At 28.4% G+C, this 9,441-nt stretch overlaps 1 pseudogene; it reads left to right on the forward strand.

Moving 5' to 3' along the window:
- Positions 1 to 6,395: 6,395 nt before the first annotated feature.
- LOC106309195 lies at positions 6,396 to 9,133 on the forward strand (annotated as a pseudogene).
- Positions 9,134 to 9,441: the final 308 nt, after the last annotated feature.

Consider the following 9,441-nt stretch of genomic DNA (forward strand, 5'->3'; position numbering starts at 1 on the left):
TGAGTTTGAGTCAGGAGAGTCCAGCAGAAGTTCAAGGGTGAGAAGCAGAGATAGTATTCATGTCGGTGATATGTTAGGCATCCGCAGAGAAGTTCGAGATTTAGAGAAGCATGCTCGATTGAAAGCTGATTTAGTGGAAAATATTTGGCAAAAGTTTGGTGATGAAGATGAATAAGCTTTGTATGTTTTTGAATTTCTCTATTTATGTAATCTACTCTTATTGTATTGAATAAAAAATTTTCAAAATTTTATAATATATTTTAATATTTTATTCATGTATTCTGAATTATTTCTATTTTTTTAATTTATATTATTATTTTATTCCTATGAACTCATTCTTCGGGTTCACTAATGCAGAAAACAACAAATACAGGTTCATAACTATTTATGGCCCCACCAAAAAATATTAAAAAAATTGGATGAACCCCAATGGGGGGTTTACCAATGCTCATGCTCTTAGAACATCATCAATGGAGGTTCGGAATATGAGAAACTGTCTTTTAACTTTTAACCAAAAAAACTAAGAAATAGTTCTTAAATATCTTATTTAAAATTGCGATACAATCTCTTTCGAATCTACGCGCCATCACAGCTGCTTTCATCAATCTCAGTCCACTCTTCCTCTCATTTAAATTCCACAGTTAAAGTTCAGCCTTTTATATCTCCTTATGTAGAAAGTAGAGAAGATGTTGGCTTTAGTGACTTTTTCTTCTGGGGTGAAGGATTTATTTAGCTCTTCGCCAAACCAAGTTGAAAATGCTGTAAAGAACACTTTGGATTCTTTCTTCTCCTCCGTGAAATCCATTTTTTTTTTAAAAACGCTTCTGATGCTGTAGACTGTTTGTTTTCTACTCTAGACCAAACAGAAGATATAGCTGGAGACAAGTTCTCAAGCTCTCAGACTGGCTTGAAAGAAGCTTCAAACAGAAGCTTTTATAGCCATTGATCTTTTGAGGCAATCAGTTACTTTTGCAGAGGAGCTGTTTCCACCTGCAGTTAAAAGTGTTCTTAACTCATCAGAAGATGCTGCCCTAAATGTGTTGAGGCCTCTGGAAGCTGTCTTGGAGCAGGTGCTTTGTCTTTTATACTTAAAACCTTTGATAGACCACATGTTTTTAACTGTATCATCATGAACAGGTATATTGGCCTCGGTTTGGTCTATTCTTTTTTTATTCTCTCTTTGCTAGCATCGTTTCTTTGCTTGTTTCTCAAGTCTTGGACATTATGCAGACTATATACCAACGCCTTTCTTCCTATGATGACTCTAACATTGTGGCTTGTTTCCATAACAAAACTTCTGTATAGTCCTTAACAAAGATTGCTTCTTATTCTTCAAGGATGTTGTTTGCACCGGTGAAACGTGGAGCTCAAGATTTCTCATGGGCTGCAGGACAGCTTGAGACAAATGGTGTTGGCCTCCCAACTTCACCTTCTTCCTCAGATGTTCGAAGCCGGGTTTTGCAGGCTGCTGCTAAGCATGAATCTCAGCCGTCTGTTGAAACTTCCAAGATGGATCACCATCACCAGAAGAAGCATTGAACAATGTTGATGTCTCCGAAGCGTAAAGGCTCCAATTTTTATTTTTATTGTAACTGCAAACAATTATTGTATTGCTCCTAGCTTGATATGATCCGTTACAGCATTGCTGGTGGTGTAATTCTCTCTACTGCTTATGCACACAAGCTGCCACAATAGGGCTTAGTGTTGGTCTTAAATATGGGTGTTCAACCCCGTATTATTTTGTAAAATTTATATATTTGCACGAGACTTCAAAATTTTATCGTTTATTCATTTATGTAATATTGAATCAAACCAGTATATTAAGTTATTTCATTCTCAAAACAATATATTAAGTTATACTTAATTTTACTAAAAAATATATACATATCTAAAACAACACCCAACCTAAACAAAATTAATCAAATTTTAGTCTATTTAGAACCAAAATATTATAGCTGAATTTGGAGAAGTAGATACAATTCAACATAATCAAGTGATAACCAAACCGGCTAGATATTACACATCCAATCACATTTTTAATTAAAACATAATATTATTAATATGCATTATAGATTATAAAATAATGTAAATTAAAAGTAAAATATCAATCAACTACTATAATATATCTACTTTATAAATATGTACATCCATCCATGAGCACAGAAGAATCACCAAGTACCTAATAAATCGAATGAGTTTATTTTTAAAAAACTCGTAGTATATATATATATGGTTGGATATATAAACCGATCAAACCAAATAAAAATGATTAATTAAAATACATTAATATGGTTATACGTAAATTATATAATACAATTGATCATATTATTTTTATTGATATGATATTTAATATGTTGATTTTAATAATTTCTTATTTTTAACTTAAAATTTATTTTATTTTTTCACCAAATTAAAAAAAAATTGACAGATATTTGTGCCAAAATTTTAGTTATGTAGTAATACTATGATATTACTAAATTTTTATTTTATTATATGAAATTATAATAATTATTCAATTTTTTTTACTAATTACTTTTTAATAGTTATGTTAAATTGAAAATATTATACTTAAATTTAGAGTACTGAAAATATATTTATGTTTTAGTAAATTCAATTTCTAATCATATTAATTAGAATTCACAAAATGTTATAAGAGATAAATATAAGAATAAACGTTGGTATCTTTTAAGACTAAATTGTAAAAAATTTGTGAGGTCCATATGAGTTTTTTTTTTTTTGACGGCAAACGGCTATTCTATTACTTAAACTTGAGGTGGCCTGGGAAGCCAGACCGGAATAGAATAACCAATAAAACATAAGGATCTATGACTTACATATCCAGTTATCCACTATATAAGATTCCTTCTCTCAGACTATTAGTTCACCCAAAAAAATCATTTTAACTACTCTTTTGTAAGAGAAACAAAACGTACCAGTAAGAATTTAAATGATAGTTTCTTGGGTATTTTCCTAGGTTTGTTTATGTTTTAGCAATGTATTAAAAACCTATATAAGGTATAAATTAAAGCTAACAGCTTATAAGAAAATTAATTGACATCAAATTCTCATAAAATTATAACTTTTCAAGATATTAAAATTTACTAATTTGATATGAATATTTTTAATATATTATTTTGAACACGCTAACATATACAAATAATATTATTAATATTTGATTTAAGATTCACATAAAAAAAAATAACATTTAAATAAAAAAGTATTGAAATAGCTATTTCTATAAATGAATATTCTTTAAATATATAAATTTCTAAATTATTCATTTTATGCCGTACACGTGGTTATATCTATAATTAAATAACCGTAAAATATGTGTATCCGAGCAGTCTACAGCAAGGTTCATAATTTGTAAATAAATTTGTATGGACAGCATTATTTCCACAAATTAAGAAATTAATTTTCAAAATATTAAAATTTTATCAAAACCATATATACTAGATGATGGTCCGCACCTTGTGCGGACTAAATATTTATATACCTAAACAAAATTAGTTTTAATATTTATTTTTATTTTTATACAAATTTCAAATGATTAACTTAGACATTTTAAATTAATATTATAAATTATATAACTTCAGTATTCCTATGGTTCATCAATGTATTGATTAAATTTTTTGTTTCATATTTTTATTTATAGGATGTAGATTTTGGATAAAAAAAATTCGTTGTTGTAATAATCAAATTAGAAAGTTTGGATTTGTAATTATACACTTATTATACTTGTGGAGTGAAAAGAACTCCAATGAATGATATTGTAATCATTATAAACAATCACAATTCATAAAACATAAGCAAAATAAAAAAACCGAATAAACATAATATATTATCACTAATTTAGTTTTCTACTTTGTTGGTACCATTATTCATGGTTACCATCATAAAAAGACATTTTCAAAAGTACATTTCCCATTAAGAGACAAAAGACTCTTATATTTTTACTATATATATATATATATATAATAAATAACTATTCAATAATAATAAAATTAAAAAAAAAAATTTGTTTCCCAACTATACTTTTTCATTCAATTTTTTTTTATTTTATTTTTCTCAAAAAAAAAATTTCAATTCTTTTTTTTGAAATTCGAAAATTATTTCTGAAACTGTTCTTTAAAAAAACTATAAGTATTTATTTATATATTTATTAGAACCCTAGACTCCGCATTCCAAAACTCTACCCTATCCCTCAACTCTAAACCCTAAATGTAGATTGGTTAATCCTAGAATTATAAATGTCATTTTTCCTCTTTAAAAATGTTTAAAAGTGAGGATAAAATTGGTTTAGGTAAACATGAAAAGTAATATTATGAATATGATATTTTTGGTAATTTTTCTAGATTGTACTTATATTATATTTAAATCATTATATAATTTATTATGATAATCATAATCATAACAATACCTTTATTCTCTTGTAAACTATTTTGGTTTAAAATTATTATTTTGATAATATTTAGGGCAAATGTCTAAAATAGCACCTTTCTAAGTTTATATTACAAAAATAGCACTCAAAAACTAAAATGACCAAAATAGCATCTTTCTAAGTTTATATCTTATCCCCAAAACCTCATTTTTCAATTCTCAACCCTAAACCCTAAACTCTAAACCCTAAACCCTAAACCCTAAATCCTAAACCTCACCATTTAACTCTAAACCCTAAGTTTGTGACTTTTGATAAAACATTAAGTGCTATTTTTGTGACTTTTGACTTTGAGTGCTAGTTTGGGAACAAAAACTTGATTTAGTGCTATTTTTGTCTTTTTATCTAATATTTATGATTTTATGGATTAAAAATAATTTGATGTTTGTCATGTATAAATATAAAATAATCTATTTTAGTTAGGAATATAATTATTTAATATTCAAAATCTATAAAATATTTAGCATAAGTATAGAATTTATATTTTATGATATAATTTATAATTCAGTTTCTTGCCCAAAAAAATATATATTTCAATGATGCTTTAAGTTTAATATTAAATTTAATATTGTAATAATCTATATTTAGATTAATATTTTCAATAAGAGTCAGAGAACCCGACTATAATATTAGTCATTAAAATCATAAACTAAATGTAAGATAAACCTAATTATAATTTATTATTGTAACATCTGTATTTGGATCAAATTTTTAATAAAATCATCCATTAAATCATTATATAAAAATAAGACAAACTTAATTATGTTATTATAAGTAGAATTTGTTAATATATATTTTTAATATATATTTATTGATTAATAACTCCAAATATCATGATAATATAATAAAATATGGCTATAATATTAGCCAGTAAAATCATAAACTAAATATAAGATAAAATAAATATGACCTTATCAGTATAAACATTAAAAATCTATTATCAATATAGATTTATTAATTAAAAACTCAATTATCATGAGAAATGTACATATTTAAATAATACTATTTTTTTGTCAACAAATAGTAGTATATATAGATCAGTAGAAATGTTTGATATCTGTTTATTAATTAATTATCTTAAATTTCATGATATATATATATATATATATATATTAAAAGAAACATTTTTAATAATAATTAACTGAATTAATGATTTATCTTATAACGATGGAGAAATGAAAAATCTTCAAAATCACTTTTTAAATAATAACTAGATTTTGACCCGCGCTTTTAAACGCGGGTTTTTTAATTATAAATTTTTTTATATGAATTAATGTTTTGAGATTGTTATACATTATTATTTCAGATTTTATCTGTACATTTTTATATAACTTTTTCATACAATTCTACAGTTTGTCGGACCTGAAAAACTAAATCCGAAACCAACCCAAAAAAACAGGTGCAGTTCGGGTCTGAGTTATGGGAAAAGTAACCGACCCTAACTTAAACTATATATTTTAAAATATTTAGTTATGTCAAACGTTTAGGATCCGAAGAACCCAGACCTGCATATCCAAACATGAACCCTATGTTTCGAAACATTTTCTCCTTTGGTATAACTAAACTAACATATGAAACATCTTAAATATTTTAAATCAAATTTTCAAAAGTTAAGAGTTTAATTAAATATTTTAAAAGTTAAGATATCTTGTATATTCATATGATTGAATTAATATGGGTTGCTAAAATGTAAAAGGATAACGATTGTTGTTATAATAATTGTTGGAAATCATGCTTATTTATTAAAATGTAATAAGTTTTAAGTTGTTGCTATAATAAATGCATGTTATGATATTTGGTTTTATATTATAGGTTGTACTAAAAAAATGAAAGGGTTCAAACAACTTTTATAGGTAGATTTTTTGAAACTCTTTCTCTTTTAATATTATTGATATAGATATCTTTGGGTCATCATGAGTGAAAAAGTTAACCATCCATACTCACAGAATCACTATATATGCCACCTAACGATGCTGAGCCGGTGGAAACTGACGGTGGAGCTACTACCGACCTTCAGCCGCATCCGCCACCTGAGAATATTTGTATGAATATCAGCCATGACGGAAGGTATATACAATACAACTTTTCCGGCAATATCTTCGAAGTTACGGCAAAGTATAAACCACTGATCATGCTTCTTGCTCTTGGCAGAGGTGGTGGTGGCATCGTTTGGTAATTACCTTTTTAACATTTGTTTTATCTGTTTTTGTCTATAAGAATTATTTTAATGAAGTTTAAATTCTGAATAAGCCATCCCTTAACCGCTAGTCCTTTATGAGAAATTATCGAACTTTTCAACATGTACTGCATCATCCTCTCTCCGTTCCCGAAAATAAAATTTTCTAGAGTTTTCACATTTATTAAGAATATAATAAATGTTTGCAATTTAATTTACAATTTATTTTTCAATACACTTTCCAATAACTATCTACCAATAAAATTTAATCAATTTAAATATTCTCAACTAGTATTTTTTTAAAGTATACAAAAGTACATTAAAAATATAGAAATATTATTTTTTGTGAAATAAGAATAAACTTAAAAAATCTTACTTTCGAGAACGGAGGGAGAATATATTAGGCATGGGGTTTAAGACCTGATCCGAATACTTGAACTAGATCCGACCCATATCGACCGATTCAAATCGATTTCAAATAGTGTATTTTTTTAACGGTTATTAGTATTGTCATGAATACCCGTAGATATCGATTTGGTCCTAGTTCTTAGTTAGAACCGATCGAGTATCCGTGTAAAATCAAAATATATTAATATATTGAAAAAACACATCATGAGATTTGATACCATATTGAGAAAGCAAATTTACACATGTATTTTATCACTAATTATAAATCTAAACATTATTATTAAATAATAATAAATATATATAATTTTAATACGGCTTTGAAATTTTATAATAGAACTAGTTCCAACCGACTCGGATCTGAACCAAAAATCTATTGAATCTTGTATGGATACAATTTCTCTATATTCGTTTATCCCGAACCTCCTCAAATACCGAAAATCACAGTCCATATATGTAGCGAAATCATTCATGAAATTTGTAAAAATCTAAAACTTTATTCAAATTGGGAATAGTAATTAAAAACTATCGAAAAGAAAAACACTATTAGTGATCTTATGTTTTTCTCGCACTAACTTTATTTTTTAATGTGTTTTACCAGTTCCGGTATAAACTCGGAGACCAATGAGAGGGTAGCAATAAAGAAAATCATGCATGCATGTAGAGACCAAATCATTGCAAAGAGAACTCTCCGTGAAATCAAGCGTCTTCGTCACTTAGAGCATGAAAACGTTTGTTTGGTTATTTCATCATTAATTTTTATATATTTTTCTTTGAAAAATCATTAAAAGCTAATATTTAATTAGTACCATTTTACACAGATTGTAGGAATCAAAGACATAGTGTTGCCTCCTCAGAGAGATGCTTTTGAAGATGTTTACATTGCTTATGAATTGATGGACACTGACCTTGATAAACTCATAAAGTCCAATCAAGAACTAACCAAATATCATCACCAGGTTTGTTTTTTCCAAAGCATATAAATCATGTGTAAAGAAGCCTTTTAAGTGTTCTTTTTTTTTTGGAGTTTTACATGTATCAACTCCTGCGTGGATTAAAATACATTCATTCAGCCAATGTGTTATACATAGAGATTTAAAACCGGGCAATATCCTCTTGAATGCGAACAGTGAATTAAAGATCTGTGATTTCGGGCTTGCTCGTGTTGCTTCAGACGCAATGACTCAGTATGTTGGCACAAAATGGTACCGTGCACCAGAGCTTCTCTTGAGCTCTTCTGCTTATACCTCCCTCAGCTATAGATGTTTGGTCTGTTGGCTGAATTTTCTTGGAGATGATGACTCGCACACCGCTCTTCCCTGAAAGAGATCGTTCTGATCAGCTTCGTTCGATTCTAGAGGTAAATAAAGTTTTAAGTTAAAACCCTTTTTTGTTAGGGCTGGACACAAATTCGAATATCCGAGTTTTAAACAGATCGGATCAGATTATCCGTTTTTAAAAATAGTAGTATTTGTGATTTGATTTTTTCTAATAGATATTGCATATAAGTATTTGCTTTGTTTCGTAGAGTTACGGATATCCGGATTCGTTGTAGATCAAATCGGATAACGAATCAAATCAATATTTACGGATATATTGCCGAAACCTGCTTTTTTGTCCATGGAACATACCTTTTTGCACTTTGTTTTGCAGTTCTTAGGCTCTCCAACAGAGGATGACATTGGATCGTTGAATGAAAGTGGTAAGCAATGCTTAAAGATGCTTCCTTGGTTTGATCGCCAGTCTTTCTTTGTAAAGTTCCCAGACGTTCCTTTCTTAGCTGTTCTGTTGTTGGAGAAGATGCTCAAGTTTGACCCTAGAAAGAGAATCTCAGGTTAGTATACGTTTCTGTCTCTCTCCTTAGCCTCTTTGCAGTTTTATTTGTGAATCTGATCATTGCCATTATTTTTGGGACCCTATTTGCAGTTGAGGATGCACTTGCTGATCCATATTTCAAAACGATGCACAACATTAACAATGAACCAGTGTGCACGAAGCTCTTTGACTTTGATTTAGAGGAACATCCACTCACAGTGGAGCAGATTAAGGAGTTGATCTACCATGAAGCCCTAGCTTTCAACCCTGAACCAGCAACAGTTGAAAAAGACCAATGACTTGGCTTGCAAGCAACTCATAAAACAGTCATCATTGTGTCTTCTCAACTCTATCATTTGTCCTTTTTTCAGTTTTCTTTCTGAGGCTTAGAGCCAAGACAGGGAATCTCTCAGAAGATTTTTCATGTACTAAGATTTTCTGCTATATTCCTCCAATAAGAGCTCTTTTTAATATTGTCAAAATACATTTTAAGCAAATAAACTAACTAAAAGTAAAATAGAAAACTGAATGATTATGTGGGCATTACTGCAACTCTCAATCCAACAAGTACTAATACATGAGATGTTTGTTTCATGATGGCTACATC

The sequence above is a fragment of the Brassica oleracea genome, chromosome C8 (assembly GCF_000695525.1).
Source record: "Brassica oleracea var. oleracea cultivar TO1000 chromosome C8, BOL, whole genome shotgun sequence".
Taxonomy (NCBI): Eukaryota; Viridiplantae; Streptophyta; class Magnoliopsida; order Brassicales; family Brassicaceae; genus Brassica; species Brassica oleracea.